Here is a 16,740-nt window from a genome sequence, read left to right as displayed (position 1 = left end):
GAGTCTTTTAAAGGAAAGGTGACGTGGGGAGGAGCGCTTTTCTGGCTCCGCAGATGAATCCCTCCGACAGAAATCATGCAGAGGGCGCGGTTGCTTGGGGGTAATTGCTACCCACCTGGCTCCTGTGTCTCCAGAGGTTAGATGAAGACACGTGTGCCAAGTTCGTGTGGCAAGCAGAGCTTTGCTTCTCTTGTTACGTTGACGCTAACCTCAGAGAACTTTTGTGAAAGTCTTTGCATTAAATGTTTCATAAACGTCTTACTATTTTGAGTCACGGAGCAGTGCCGCCGTTTTGCAGGTGAGCAGACGGACTCGGGAAGTAAAAGGCTTCCCTCGGCTGGCAGATGACGCCCAGCAGGCCAGCCTGATCCGAGCGCAGGGTCCGGGACCGGACAGAGGGGCTGGGACGCGCACGGCTCGAGGAACTGTAACTGGGATTGCTCCCAGCAGGTCAGCGATTTTACAAAGGGGAGGACTCAGAGCAGCTCTCCACCTCGGGTGCAGCCCAGGGCTCTGGTTTCTCACCGGCCTGTCTTTTGGGACCCGCACTTTGCCCCCCAGACTGCTGACTGCTGAGCCCTCCTTTGGACTATCGGGGTCGACCCCCTGCCCCTCTTGTCTCAGTAGGAAATTCCTCGATGGCAAAGTGGGAGTACAGTCGTGACTTAGTGAAGCCACCTAATTAGAGAATACTTTCATTTATCCTATGAGAAGAAATTACATTTATTGGATACTTGTAGTCCCGCGGAACACAATGCTGTATCCTGATTAAATAATTTCTTAAATCAGGTGTTACTTCTTTTTACAGATGAGGAAACTAGTTCAGCCTTAAATAGCTCTGTGAGAGCAAACACCAAGTCCAAGTGTCCTCATCAAGTCCACTCTGTTTCCTCATCAAGTCCCAAATCTGGCGCTCGAGGCACTGAATATATGTTGAAATAGTAAAGTGGTAAACCCAGAAACTCAGGTTTGTGACACGAAGTTCGAGGCTAATTTTTGCGTGTTGGCCATTTCCAAGTTAAATGAGAATTAGAGATTCATTTTGTTTCACCAAAATTATTCCTTAATACCAGGATAGAAGTTTGGTTATTGGCCATATGGTGACAGAGTGACCAGCACATACCTTGAGAAATGGTAGGTGCTCAACAATGTAAGTGCCCACCCTTTTAGCATTTACCTGTGTGTATGCCAGCCACTGTTCTGAGTGCTTTACATCTATGAAGTCATTTCATCCTCAGGACAACCTTATTACTCCATTTCACAGATGAGAGAACTGAAGCATAAATAAGTAATTTGCCCAAGGTCACACAGCTAATAGAATCAAGAATAAGAAACCCAGGCAGCCTGGTGCCAGAGATGGTGCTCCAAACACTAAATGCTCCTTATGCTGATGAGTGAAGCAGTGGGGTTACAAATCTGTGAAGATAGTAAGTGAAATGCATAACATTGATGGAAGAGTTTAATACCCAAACTAAAGACTTGAAATTTGATAGGATTAGTCCACACCAAGTAATCATTGGTACCTGAGCAACCCTGCCAGCATCCCTTTTGTGGCCCCTCTTTGAAGGGATATATGTCTAGAGTAGATGATCTGGGAAGTTTTCTAGATGCCACTGTCAGATGCCTCAAGGAGGAGGTGAGCAGAAAGGGTGGGTGTCCTTAGAGAGAAGCTCTTTTGCTTTTTTTAATCTCTTGAACTCTGCTTTGACCTCCAACTGAAATAAGACCTGACAGCTTTTATACAGTCATTGAGAGCCTTACTTTGAAGTCCCTTGAATAAAGATAGTAAAGCAGGCAACTGGCTCTTCCGGGCCTTGCTAAGGCACACTTCTGGGTTTGGGGAAGTAATATTACTATGTCACAAATCTGTAAACTGCCTGATTCCATATGTGCATAGAAGGGGACTCTCAGAAGTGTATAGAGCTTTCCCAATTGTTATTATTTCTACCCATAAAAGTTACTAAAACACCAGGCTGCAATAACTGCAACAATTACTTGAAGAAGTTAAGCTTACACTAGTCAAAATCCTGTGTTTATTTTGAAGTTAAATAGATGTGGAAAAGTGTGTGTAGGTTGAAATATTCAGCATATTCTTAAACAGTTGTTAATGAATTATATTTATTTATATGCCCCCTCCTCCATTAGACTGTAAGCTCTTATTAAGGCAGTTTTGCTAAAACAGGGGAATTAAAGTCTGTTGGGTATGAAATCTAATCACCACTAAACAAACTTGTATCTTGGTGTTAGGGAATAATTTTGGTAGAATAAAATGAATGTCTAATTCTTCTTGTTTAACTTGGAAATGGTCAAAACACAAATATTAAACTTGGACTCTGGTCACAGACACATGAGTTGTTTCTGGGTTTACCACTTCACTATTTCAACAAATGTTCAGTGCCAGACTTGGGACTTGCTGAGGAAACAGAGTGGACTTGATGAGGACACTTAGACTTGGTCTTTGCTCTCACAGAGCTATTTAAGACTGAACTAGTTTCCTCATCTGTAGTGCCAACTAAATCTAGCTGAGGGCATTTGTCTTAAATAGCAGCAACTTTCTCATTATGTAAGTGCCATTTTAGTAACTGAGAGGGTCCATGCTCTCCTGAACATATGTTTACAAATGCGTCGAAAGGGACACAGAAAGCAGGGTGTGGGATAACTCATCAAAGCATCCTGAAGCCTGGCTGGGCATGGCTCAGCGGTTGAGCATCAACCTATGATCCAGATCATGGTTCCACTCCAAGTCAGGGCACATGCTGGGGTTGTGGACTCGATCCCCAGTAGGGGGCATGCAGGAGGCAGCTGATCAATGACTCTCTCATCATTGATGTTTCTCTCTCTCTCTCCCCCCTCCCTTCCTCTCTCTGAAATCAATAAAAATATATATTTTTAAAAACATCCTGAAGATACTGTCTGTTATAATATCTGAAAGCTGGAAGCCTTCTTACTGAATCTGTACCATTTATCCTCAGGCAGAACTGTGATTAATCCATCCCAAACATGTAATCATCCCTACTTCACTTAAGAAAGAAAGGAGAAAAGGGGGGGGGGGGGAGGAGAGGGAGAAGAAAAGAAAAAAAAGAAAAGGGAGGGAGGAAGGAAGCTCCATCAAGGTGCTTTGGCTTCCATCAGTAACTCATTCAATGTTTGTGAGGACTTAGGGGATCTTCTCCTTTAAGTAACCTAGATCCATCCTGAGGCTATTTATGCTGCATCCCCAAAATTGCTGGAGAACATGTGGTGACCACATCTGTGTTAAAACCCTTCATATACTCTCAAACTATCTTTAGATTCAGAATACATTTCTTCATCATGTGTAAGATTTCCCATAACATTAGACTCCTGATTAATCATTTCTCTTGTCAAAAAGTGATGGCACCAATTATTAAAGCATAATGGTGGTTGTGAATGAGCAAAGTAAATTTGTCGAAAATGAATGACATACTTTTTTAAATTGTTTTGTGTGTGTGTGTGTATGTGTGTCTTTTAGACAGAGAGGAAGGGGAGGGGAAAGAAACATCTACCAGCTGCCTCCTGCAGGCCCCCTACTGGGGATTGAGCCCACAGCCCAGGCATGTGCCCCACTGGGAATTGAACGGTGACACTCTGGTGCACAGGATGACGCACAACCAACTGAGCCACACCAGCCAGGGCTTTTTTCTTAATTTAAATTTTTAAAAAAGCTTTTATGTCTGCTGAATAAAGAATATTTACATATGGAAGGCCCATTTATCTTATGTGGAAAGTCTCTTGTGCAACTGAATAAAGCAGAAAATAGGTTCAAAAGTCTCCTTTGGAAAACAATAGAGCCATGTGTTTCCATTTCAAAGGTACTGAGTTTTGGGGGGATTCAGGTAACTCATTTTCATTATTTTAATGAAAATAATTTCCTTTACTATCATAGGATCTCATGCAGAAATGTAAAGAGCTAGTATAGGAAACCTTACAAAACTTACAATGTTTACTACTATGTAAATCAAAGCAAAACGGAACCAAGATTTAGTTAGCATTTTACATTTAAAATAAAACCCAAGAATGTTTTTAAACACCCACATGAGATCTTTCAGTCACAAGGACATTTAAGGAAGGCAGACGAACAGCAACTATAATGTTAGTGATAAAACAAATTTGTACTTTCACTGTTTTCCACCTTTGAGGGAAGTGGAATTAAAGGCAAATTATTCCATTTTGAAAAGTTCCTCAAATGTGGCGCTCTACACGCTCACTGTATAGGCAAGACTTTCCACTGTACGTTTCAGTCATTGTTTGACTGCGTCTCCACCATGCCCCCTGCGAAGATTTTAAAGGCTGTTTTGTTGGCAGCCTAGGACTCATCCGTGACCTTGCCAAAGTGGAAGTGAAAGCTCTCAGTTTTTCTTCTTTCTTTTCTTTTGCAACAGTAAATCTACTAATTTTACAGTCAGTTGAACAGCAATGGATTAATTTGTTTAAAGTCTGCATTCACAAAGAAAACCTGAACTTCTGTGGCTTGAATGCCTGAAACGGCAGCGTGATGGTTGAAGGGTAGACATTCTTACAACTTGCTCTGGAAGGAGGCAGGCAGTCCACTGTCACCTGCTCTTCTGCACAGGTGCTGACCCCTCGGTCGATTCCGGGCCTCCTGACGGGGTAGAAGGAAGGCTGGGCCTTTGTGTGCGACAGAGAAGGCTTTTCCAAGGCCTGGGCCAGTTCTCTCCAGCAGCCACAGGAAGCAGAAGAAAGAAAAGGTTAAGGGCCACCTCAAGGGTCAGAATGGGTTAAATTTAGTTAACATCAGAGGTTATAGCTTTTAACAAGAGCTTCAAGAAAACGTCTTCAAAGATGCAATTTGTTTCTTTTTTGTCAACCATTATTATATTTTTTACCCGATTGCTAGTGACAGCTTAACAAAGTTTTTAAATGCTAGCATTTTTCATCCTTAGAGAATAAAGGATTGTGTTCCTAAAAAGACGTGCAGGTGGAGGACTTTATAAAGCTTCCATGATTTTTAAATTGGGAGCTTTAAAATAGACTCCATGCTTGGCTAAGTCAAAAATAGTCTGTGTAGTTCACTTTCAACCATTCTAGCATAGTTTTCTCATTCATTATTTAAAATTACTAAAGAGGCCTCCTCTTAAGTTTCCATACATGCATTTCTTTAAATTTAGAGCATAATACTGGGCAGAACGAGTTGTTTATTGCATTTCTATGTAAGCAAAAGAGATGGCCACAGATTTCTGTATATGTCTTTCATGCTCTTATCAGGGTGTTACCCCACATTTTCTGTTCAAGAATTAAACTGTTATAGAAATTGTTCTTTTAAGAGTCATGTAGCCTGGCCGGGCGTGGCTCAGCGGTTGAGCATCGACCTAGGATCCGGGAGATCGGGGTTCGATTCCCGGTCAGGGCACATGCCCGGGTTGCGGGCTGCAGCTGATCAATGACTCTCTCATCATTGATGTTTCTATCTCTCTCTCTCTCTCTCCCTTCCTCTCTCTGAAATCAATAAAGACATATTAAAAAAAAAAAAAAAAAAGAGTCACGTAAACTCTAGCCTTTCAATTGGAAATGCATACCTTTCAATAGGTATGATTACCTAGAACTGATGTCAAGTGTTCTGCATCATATGAAGGCCTCAGTATTATTTAGCTGCATTTCTACGATAAGTAAGAGGCTTGACTTCTTTTCGAATGAGTTTTGTACATTAATTTAGCTGAGGTATTAGGCTGCTGAACTTGGGTTTTCAGAGCTATGTTTTCTATTTGATGGTCAGCAGAGTGAATGTAATCTACACATTTCAGTGCTGTACTATAATATGCCTTTAAAAACAGGCTTGTTTCAGGAGTAGTGAGGACTCATTATTATTTGGAAAATAAGATGTTTTGTACAAGAGAATCTTCCAGATACCTAAGCTTACCTTTCAAATGAACACAAAATGTCTTACCATTTTGAATAAAAACATTTTATATAGTGTATGACAAACTTTATTGCTTTCTGAAATATGGTATAATGAATATTTTTTTTAATGTTTTTTATTGATTTCAGAAAGAGGAAGGGAGAGGGAGAGAGAGAAACATCAATGATGAGAGAGAGTCATTGATGGGCTGCCTCCTGCACACCCCCTGCTGGGGATCAAACCCCAAACCGGGGCATGTGCCCTGACCTGGAATCGAACCAGCGACCTCTTGCTGCATGGGTTAACACTCAACCACTGAGCCACACCGGGCCGGGCCAATAAATATTTTTTTTAAAGAAAGGGAGTATCATTATGATTACACATTATTATATAGTGGTTTATAATACAGTCACACCTGTAGTAAATGTCACTATACTAAGCTGCCCAAAAGGTTGTAGTTTTTGTATTTGTAATTCTATTGTTTATAAATCTTCTAACTCTTCTCTTGCCTTTATACTGTCAGCTACCTCTTCTTATTGCTATAATTGCCTACATAGCTTTAAGAATTTCCCCCCATTCCTAAAGCTCTGCTCAATGTCTAGTTCAATCTCACATGGCCTGATACAGGGAATGAAGGGGACTTTGAGCTTTTCATCTCACCTTATTCCAAATCAACCCATATGCACGGTCAAGATAACCTTGTTTAACTAGAAGTTCATTCACACCATTTCCTTGCTAAAAAACTTCTGGCAATTTCCACAGCCTGCCCACTTCGTTGGTTGTAATCTACTCTAGTGTTTATTGCTCTCTGTAGCTGTCTATAGCCTACTGTGTTTGACAAGTCAGTCAATTTGCCTGCTCTGCCCAGATTCCTTTCTCAGTCTCTGCTCCTGTCCATGGACCCTGAAAGGGGATCCCTACAATCCCAAAGTCCTGCCCCCACACCTTCTTCCTGTTCACAGCTAACTGGAACAGGGTAGAAGCCTGACCTATAGGAAACCAGCCTATGGGCTGTCACAACTTGCAAAAAAAAAAACTGGGAAATTTGCTGGGCATCAAAGGGTACTGTGGTAGAGATACGAAATGGCTATCCACCCTTCTCTTTGCCAGGTTTTAGCTGGGCACATACCTGCCCAGAATGAAGACAGTATGTGCAGCCTCCCTTACAGATAAGTGTGGCCATATAACCAAGTTCTTGCCAATGGAATGCATCTCTGTATACATATGTAACTTATTCTGAGTAAGTCCTGGGAAAATCCTAGTTTAATGTGTTATTCTGGTATAATTATTAATGGCACCCTCTTTCGCTCTCTCAAGGATTCAGCATCAACCCACTTTTTACCCATCACTGCTGAGCAGACAAATCACTGCTTGCTGATTCTTAACTGTATTTTGTGCTTCTTTGCCTCTGTGCCTATTTGTGCCCTACGTTCTGCCTGGAATCCAGAGCCATCTTTCAAGCCTGAGCTCAAGTACCACCTCTTCCATGAAGCCTTCCCTTTGTCCAACTGGATGCATTTTTCTCTTCTTTGGAGCCCTGTCATTTTACATGTTTGTTCTGTGCCATTTCTTTTTCTCTGTCTCCTAATATAATGTTACTTGACTATTTGGCATATCCTGTTCTCTCCACTGTCAGCTCCTTAAAGGCAGGACTACACCTTTGCTGTTTTTGTGTCTTGTGTCATCAGCTACAGCAGCCTAAGGCCTGCATCTCTAGTGTACATTAAGTATTTGTTGAACAATTGTGGACTGTAAAATGCACAACTAAGCCTTTGAAAATGGTCACTGAAATAAGAAAGAGCAGCCTTTCTTTGAATAAAGTGTACAAGCTTTGGTGCAGGACTTCATGTCTTTTACAGGCTTTCCTTTCCTTTCCTACCTTTGAGCCAAGAGTACTTAATAAAGGACCACTAGGTATTTCGTTACAGTTTTAGGGGAAACCTTTCTAAGTCGCTGGGAAGTGCTGCTGAGGTTGGCATTTTTTGTTGAAACAAACTTCTATACTAAGGAGCGTGTTTACTAGCGCAGTAATTTATAATTACTTAATTAGAAGCTCAGAACGTCTAAATGATTTATGAAAAAAAATCATAGGGAAAGTCTGTGTCTCATAAAGGAGTAATGATTAGGTCTTTGAATTTCTTTGTATTAATTACTACATATATATTCTCTAATTGCAAACTGCATTCCAGGTAATCATCATCGTCAAGAGGATTAGTAAGTGAGCACGTGTAACATCAGATTGACCTTACTGCCTCTAAGACAGAAAGTTCACATACAACACAGTAGAAAACCCAGTCCAACCACTTCTTTAATTTACATAATTGATGGATTTTTATGCCTGATTTGGTCAAGTGTTTTGGTATTAATACTCACTGTAAAAAATAGTTATTTTAAAATGTAAAACGGATGGCTGTGTAATTATAACTGCAACTTTAAATTATTACTATGAGAGCATGTAACAGAATAATGTGGGCTAATGGTGGAAAAGTCTGTGTGCCTTAATGCTATGATGCATTATTTATAGACTACAATTGGTAGCCTTTGGCAATTTATAGTACCCCCTTTCACACTCAACCATCATGTGACACACTAGTGAGGATAAGTTTTTACATTAATAGTTTAAGTCATAAAAGTTGACACTGATTTTACTTAATTAATTTTATTTGTTAGGAATTAGAGTGTATTTGAAGTTAATTTTTTGTAATCTGCCTCTAGCTCACTTGCTTTTTTGAATGGGGAGCAAGCTGCTGAATTATAGCTAGGGGCTGCATTTTACCCAAAACCTGGTTGCGCCAGGCCATCGCCTGCTTCCTGGGCACCACAAGGGTGCTGGAGGGCCTGTGCATACATTTCATCACACAAATATGGGGCTACCCCCAAAGGGTGACAACTGCTATCCCAGGGAAAGGCAATGGCATGAATGAGAGTACAAAACTGGGTCTGAGAAACACATTTATACTGTTAATGTAATAAAGTTGGAGAAAGAAATAGGACAAGGAAGAGTTATACATCTGGGAGAGGTCAGCAGAGCCACGTGACTGACTGCTGTTTCCCCAAAAGGCTTAGCAACGGGCAGGCAGACCTGGAGCCAGTGGCGCGTCAGCTGGTTTGGCCACTGTGTTTCTCTGGTGAAGTTACTCTCTGTAAGCCTTTATTTCATCATCTGTTACATTGGGATAACAAGAGTTTATGCCAAATGGACTTGTTAGCATTTAAAAAATACATACAGATGTACAAACACATTCAGTTCCTGGTGCATAGAAGTGCTTGACAAATGTTAGCTCTTAAAGTAATCAACAGAAAACATACCTATGAAAAGTTAGTGTGTCAACCACAAAAGAGACATGGACAAGCCTTGTAGGAACAACAGTAGATTAGATTATTGGCTGAATTTTCCCTGATTCCAAATCGATCCTTTTCTATCACCTTTTTATTTCCTTATTTGTAATGTGATTTAAAATTAGATTATAAAAGTAATCCTTATTTTCTGTCCTTTTAATTCATTTTTCTTAATACTTTTAGCCTGTTATAGCATGGCTTAATTTTCCTAGGCTGCTCTGATGAAGTGAATCTTTTGTTTACAAGTAGCTATGGATATGTATACATTTTTTAGTAACTACCTTTTCAAAAAAACCTGAGTAGTTGAATTTAGAACAGAAGTGTGAGAATCCAAGATGGTATTAGAGGAGGTGGAAGCTACACGCACCTCCTCCTATAACCAAATTGGACTTGCAACTAAATTATAGAACAACCATTCTATAATCATCCGAAGACTAGCTGAAGAGAAGTCTTATAACCAAGGATTTACAGAAGAAGCCACATTGAGACTGGTAGGAAGAGCAGAGATGTGAAAAGGGCTGGCCCCGCTCCCACAGGCAGGGACAGCTGAGGTTCTGGAGGGATATCTCAGCTTCAGGGAGTTCCTCCTCAGGAATGTGGGGTTTCAACCCCAAGTTGGGCTCCCCAGCCCAGAGCACCAGAGCTAGGAAAAGGCACCCACATAACATCTGGCTGTGAAAAGCAGCAGTGTTTCTGTCTGCCAGGGAGAAACTGGAGTCTTCTAGAGACACAGGCAACCTCTTAAAGGGTTAACACACAAAATTTCGTTTGCAGCCACTCAACATGGGCTCTGGCAGAGGGAGAGCAGAGAAGACAAGAGTCATGTGAAGAGAGTCTGGGGACTGTGGCTCTGGGGAGAGAAATGAGGAGATAGCCACCAGATCCCTGTGCTGAATCACTCTCCCACACTGCAGATGCCACCTTTCTTGGGTGGGGCAATTCCCTCCAAGTTGCATGAGCCTGGGGGAATGCGATACCCCACTCTCTGGACTCCTCTCACCCCACCCTGCAGAGCTTAGGCCCTGCTGAGGAGTCAGCTGCCTTGGACATTGCATACAGATGGGTCTGGGAAGACTCAGGGGGTGTCAATGACTGAGCTGTGTGGCTTTGGGATAGGGGCCATTCCCCCCACCTTCCTTGAAGCCTGACCATCACCTCCCCCTCACAGGAAATCCACTAGCCCCATCCTCCAAACTCCCAGTGGCCCCACCCTGCTGAACTCTGTCCCCTGTCAGAATCTGGGACAGATTGAGTTCTGTGGCTCTAGGAGAGGGACCATTTTCCCCCTCCCACACCCAACTAGAGCAGAGCCCTTTTTTCACATGGCCGGCCTGATAAGCACTACTTGCTTCACCCTGACAACTCCTTGATGCCCCACCCCAACACAAAGGTGTGTGAGCACTCAGCAGGTGGCAGTTGGACTTGGTATACCCGGGGACATTTGCTGAGTGGCTTCAGACCCAGCACTAGCACTGAGTTTGAACCTGTATCAAACTGGTGAACACCATTCGCTCCTACCTGGTAACTAACCAAGAACCTATCTCGTGCAACTCTAGTACTGTCAGAGGCTCTTTTAGTAACTGAGTCTAACAGGCAGCCAGCAGGCAGAGGCAGATCTCAGGGTGTGTTGGGACTTTTGCTGACCTGCCCCCAGGCCTTGTGCTGATAAAATTGGCCTCTGTGTGCAGCTTGGTTCTTCTTGCATGCACCAGGCCCAGCAGAGGCAGCCACAAACTGTGGATCACTTGTAGCTCCAAACAGGTTGACCAGGGCCAGTCATAGGCATCATCAGACACTGGCTTGCACCAGAGTCCTCTGCAAGAGGCCCAGAACCAACACACCCAATGGCCAGCTGCAGACAACATCAGAGCAAGATCCAATAAGCTTCACAAGTGTCATATCCAAAGGGAGATCTCGGCAGGCACCAGAACTTACTGGAACAAATTCTGCATCATGTGGTCAACACCTGTACATCAGCTCACAGTTCATGGTCAGAGTTGAGACTCTGAGTCACCCAACCTGAGAGTCAATCTCATGCATGAATAGGCCAATAACAGTCAAGACTCAGTTACAACAGGAGGACCCACATAACCCATACAAGGGACAACCCCAGAGCACCCAGCTCAGATGATCAAGGAGACTGCACCACTGGACCCCACAGGAACCTACTACATAAGGCCACCCACAAGGACTGGGAGTCATAGCATATCTATCCAATACACAGAAAAAAATCACAAAGAGGCAGCCAAAATGAAAAGTTAAAAGAGCCTATCCCAAATGAAAGAACAGGAGAAATCTCCAGAAAAAGAGCTAAATAAAATGGAGGCAAGCAATTTATCAGAGATAGAGTTCAAAGCAATGGTTTATTTATTTATTTATTTTTTAAAATGTATCTTTATTGATTTCAGAGAGAGGAAAGGAGAGAGAGAGAGAGAAACATCAATGATGAGAGAGTCATTGATCAAGCCCACAACCCGGGCATGTGCCCTGACCGGGAATCTAACCCCAATCGCCTGGATCCTAGGTCGACGCTCAACCGCTGAGCCACGCCCGGCCGGGCCAAAGCAATGGTTTATAAGGAGGCTTAACCGCATGAAAAAGTACATAAAAAATAACCAGTCAAAAATGAAAAATACAATATCTGAAATGAAGAATATACTGGAAGGAATAAAAAATAGACTGGACAAAGCAGAGGATCAAATCAGTGATTTGGAAGACAAGTAGAAAATAACATGCAATCAGAGTAGAAAAAAAAAAAAGAATTAAAAAAAAATGAGGATAGTTTAAGGAACCTTTGGGACAACATAAAGTGTAACAACATCCACATCAGAAAGGTACCAGAAGGATAAGAGAGAGAGCAAGGGATCCAGAATCTCTTTGAAAAAATAATGACCAAAAATTTCTCTAACCTGGTAAAGGAAAAAGATACACAAGTCCAGGGAGTGCAGAGAGTCCCAAACAAAATGAACCCAAAGAGGCCCACACCAAGAAACATCATAATTAAAATGCCAAAGACAAAGAAAATTTAAAAAGCCACAACAGAAAAATAGTTATCTAAAAGGAATCTCCCATAAGACTGTCAGATGATTTCTCAATAGAAACATTCAGGTCAGAAAAGATTGGTATGAAATATTCAAAGTGATGAAAAGCAAGGGCCTACAACCAAGACTACTTTACCCCCCAAAGCTATTATTCAAAAATTGAAGAAATAAAGAGCTTCCCAGACAAGAAAAAGCTAAAGGAGTTTGTTGCCACCAAACCAGTACAATAAGAAATATTAAAGGGCCTGCTTGAAGGAGACAAAGAAGATGAAGAAAACAAAGAAGAAGGAGAAGAAGGAATAGGAAGAAGAAAAGGAGGAGAAAGAACATAGTTAAAATAATAAAATGGCGATATATGCTTATAAAAAATCACTTTAAATGTAAATGGAATCAAAAGACAGACTAGCTGAATAGATCAGAAAACAAGACCATATTTATGCTGTCTACAAGAGACCTACCTTAGAACAAAAGACACACATATTAAAAGTAAAAGGATGAAAAAAGATATTTCAAGCAAATAGAAAGGAAAAAAGATGGGGTAGCAATATTTATATCTCACAAAATAGTCCTTAAAACAAAGGCTATAGTAAGAGACAAAGAAGGACACTACATAATGATAAAGGAAGCAATCCAACAAGAGAATATAACCTTTGTAAACATTTATGCACCCAAAATAGGAGCACCTAAATATGTAAAGCAAATTTTGATGGACATAAAAAGAGAGATTGACAGTCATATAGTCATAATAGGGGATTTTAACACACCATTGACATCAATGGATAGATCTTCCAGAAAATCAACAAGAAAGCCACAGCCTTAAAAGACACACTAGATCAGATAGATTTAATTTATATCATCAGGGCATTTCACCCCAAAGCAGCAGAATATACATTCTTTTTAAGTGCACATGGAACATTTTGTAGAGTAGCCCACATGTTAGGACACAAAACAAGTTTCAATAAATTTGAGAAGACTGAAATCCTATCAGGCATCTCCTCCATAATGGTATGAAACTGGAAATAAATCACAAGAAAAAAAACATGAAAAACACAAAAAGACATGGAAGCTAAATAACATGCTACAAAACAAAGAATGGGTTAACAATGAGATCAAGGAAGAAATCAAAAGATACACTGAAACAAATGAAAACAAGAACACAACAACCCAAAATCTATGAGACACAGAGAAAGTAGTCCTAAGAGGGAAATTCATAGCATTACCTGCCTACTTCAAGAAACAAGAAAAGTCTCAAATAAACAATCTAATTTTATACTTAAAGGAACTAGAAAAGGAACAACAAACAAAGCCCAAAGTGAGTAGAAGAAAGAAAATAATAAAGATCAGAGCAGAAATAAATAAAATAAAGTCTGAAAAAAAAAACAATACAAAAGATCAATGAAGTCAAGAGCTGTTTTTTTGAAAAGATAAACAAGATTGACTAACCTTTAACCGCGCTCATCAAGAAAAAGAGAGAGGACTCCAATAAATAAAATCAGAAATGAAAGAGGAGAAACAACAACTGACACCAAAGAAATACAAAGGATTATAAAAAATATATTACAAACAACTATATGCTAACAAATTGGACAATCTGGATGAAATGAATAAATTCCTAGAAACATACAATCTTCCAAAGCTGAATCAGGAAGAATCACAGAATCTGAATAGACAGATTACAGCTAGTGAAACTGAAGCATTAGTAAAAACTCCCAACAAACAAAAGCCTTGGACTGGATGCGTTCACAGGTGAATTTTACCAAACATTCCAAGAAGAACAAACACCTATCCTTTTCAAACTATTCCAAAAAATTCAAGAGGAGGAAAGACTCCCAAACTCATTTTATGAGGCCAGCATTATCCTAATTCCAAAACCAGATAAAGACACTACAAAGAAAGAAAATTATAGGTCAATATCCCTGATGAACACAGATGCTTAAATCCTCAACAAAATATTAGCAAACCAAATCCAGCGATACATGAAAAAGATCATACACCATGATTAAGTGGGATTTATTCTGGGGGCTCAAAGTTGGTACAATGTCTACAAATCAATAAATGCGATACATCACATAAACAAAATGAAGAATAAAAACCACATGATCATATCAATAGATGCAGAAAAAGCATTTTATAAAATTTAGCACCTATTTTTTTCTTTTTTGTTATCCTCACCAGAGGATATTTTTTCCATTAAATTTTATTTTTTTTTATTTTTTTTTAGAGAGAGTGGGAGGAAAGGGGGAAAAGAGAGAGAGAAACATTGATGTGAGAGAGATGTATTGATTAGTTGCCTCCCTCATGTGCCCTGACCAGGGCAAAACGAACCCACCACCCAGGTACACGCCCTTGACTGGAATTGGACCATTTGGTCCACAGGCTGATGCTCTAGCCACTGAGCAACGCCAGCCAGTGCAATCCAGCACCCATTTTTTATAAAAACTCTCAGCAAAGTGGGAATAAAGGAAACATACCTCAGTGTAATAAAGGCCATATATGACAAACCCATTACCAACAGTATACTCAATGGGCAAAAACTACAAGCATTTCCCTTTTAGATCAGAAACAAGACAGGGGTATCTGCTTTCAACACTCTTATTCAATATAGTACTGGAAGTCCTAGCCACAGCAATCAGACAAGAAGAAGAAATAAAAAGCATCCAAACTGGGAAGGAGGAAGTAAATCTGTCATTATTTGCAGATGACATGATACTGTCTATAGAGAACCCTAAAGATTCCATCAAAAAAACTGCTAGAACTGATAAATGAATTCAGTAAAGTCACAGGATACAAAATAAATATCCAGAAATCAGTTGCATTTTTATACACCAACAGTAAATTATCAGAAAGGGAAAGTAAGAAAACAATTCCATTTACAATTCCATTAAATAAAATACTTAGGAATAAATTTAACCAAGGATGTAAAAGATCTGTATTCAGGAAATTATAAGACACTGAAGAAAGAAATGGAAGAAGATACAAATAATTGGAAGCATATACCATGTTCATAAATAGAAGACTTAACATCATTAAAATGTCCAAACTACCCAAAGCAATCTATAAATTCAACACAATTCCTATCAAGTTACCAAGGGTGTATTTAACATAACTAGAACAAATATTCCAAAAATTTATATGGAACCATAATAGGCCCCAAAAAGCCACTGCAATCTTGAGAAAGATGAGCAAAGTTGAAGGAATCATACTACCTGATATCAAACTATACTACAAGGCCATAGTAATCAAAATAGCATGGCATTGGCATAAAACCAGACATATAGGTCAATGGAACAGAATAGAGACTTCAGATATAAACACACACCTTTTTGGTCAATTAATATTTGACAAAAAAGACAAAAACATATAATGGGGTAAAGATAGTCTATTCAATAAATGATGTTGGAAAAATTGAACAGGTATTTGCAAAAAATGTGAAACTAGACCATCTTACACCATACACAAGAATAAACTCAAAATGGATTAAAGACTTAAATGTTAGACTTGAAACCATAAAAATCCTAGTAGAAAACATAGGCAGTAAAAATCTCTGTCATTTCTTGTAGCAGTATTTTTGTATCCGTTGCCTCAGGCAAGGGAAACAAAAGAAAAAATAAACTAACAGGGCTACATCAAACTAAAAAGTTTTGCACAGCAAAGGAAATCATCAACAAAATGAAAAGACAACCCACTGAATGGGAGAACATATTTACCAATGATACATCTGATAAGGATTAATATCCAAAATTTATAAAGAACTTACAAAACTCTACCCCAAAGAAACCAATCCAATTATAAAATTGGCAAAGGACCTGAACAGACACTTCTCTAAAGAAGGCATAGAGATGGCCAATAGACATAAGAAAAGATGCTCTCCTGGCCAGGTGTGACTCAGCAGTTGAGCATCGGCCTCGGATCCAGGAAACAGAGGTTTGATTCCCGGTCAGGGCACATGCTGGGGTTGTGGGCTCAGTTCCCAGTCGGGGCCATGTGGGAGGCAGCCGATCAATGATGACTCTCTCATCGTTGATGTTTCTATCTCTCTCTCCCCCTCTCTCTTCCTCTGTCTGAAATCAATAAAGATATATTTTTAAAAAAAAGAAAGAAAAGATGCTCAATGTCACTAATCATCAGAGACATGCAATTAAAACAGCAATGAGATATTACCACACACCTGTCAGAATGGCTATCATCAATAAGTCAACAAACAACAAGTGTTGAAAAGGATTTGTAGAAATTGGTTTTTTCCTAAATTGCTGATGAGATATAAAATGGGTTCTATTATTTTGGAAAACAGTTTGGCAGTTTTTAAAAAATTAAACATAGACTTACATATAACTCAGAAATTTCATTCTCAAGTATCTAAACAAAAGAAAGAAAACACATGTATATATAAAAACTTGTACATGAATGTTCATAGTAGCATAATTTATAATAGCCAAAAAGTGCAAATAACCAAATGTCCATCAACTGATGAATGGATAAACATAA

This window comes from Miniopterus schreibersii (assembly GCF_964146895.1).
Source record: "Miniopterus schreibersii genome assembly, chromosome: 2".
NCBI lineage: Eukaryota > Metazoa > Chordata > Mammalia > Chiroptera > Miniopteridae > Miniopterus > Miniopterus schreibersii.
This window is presented reverse-complemented; position numbering follows the sequence as displayed.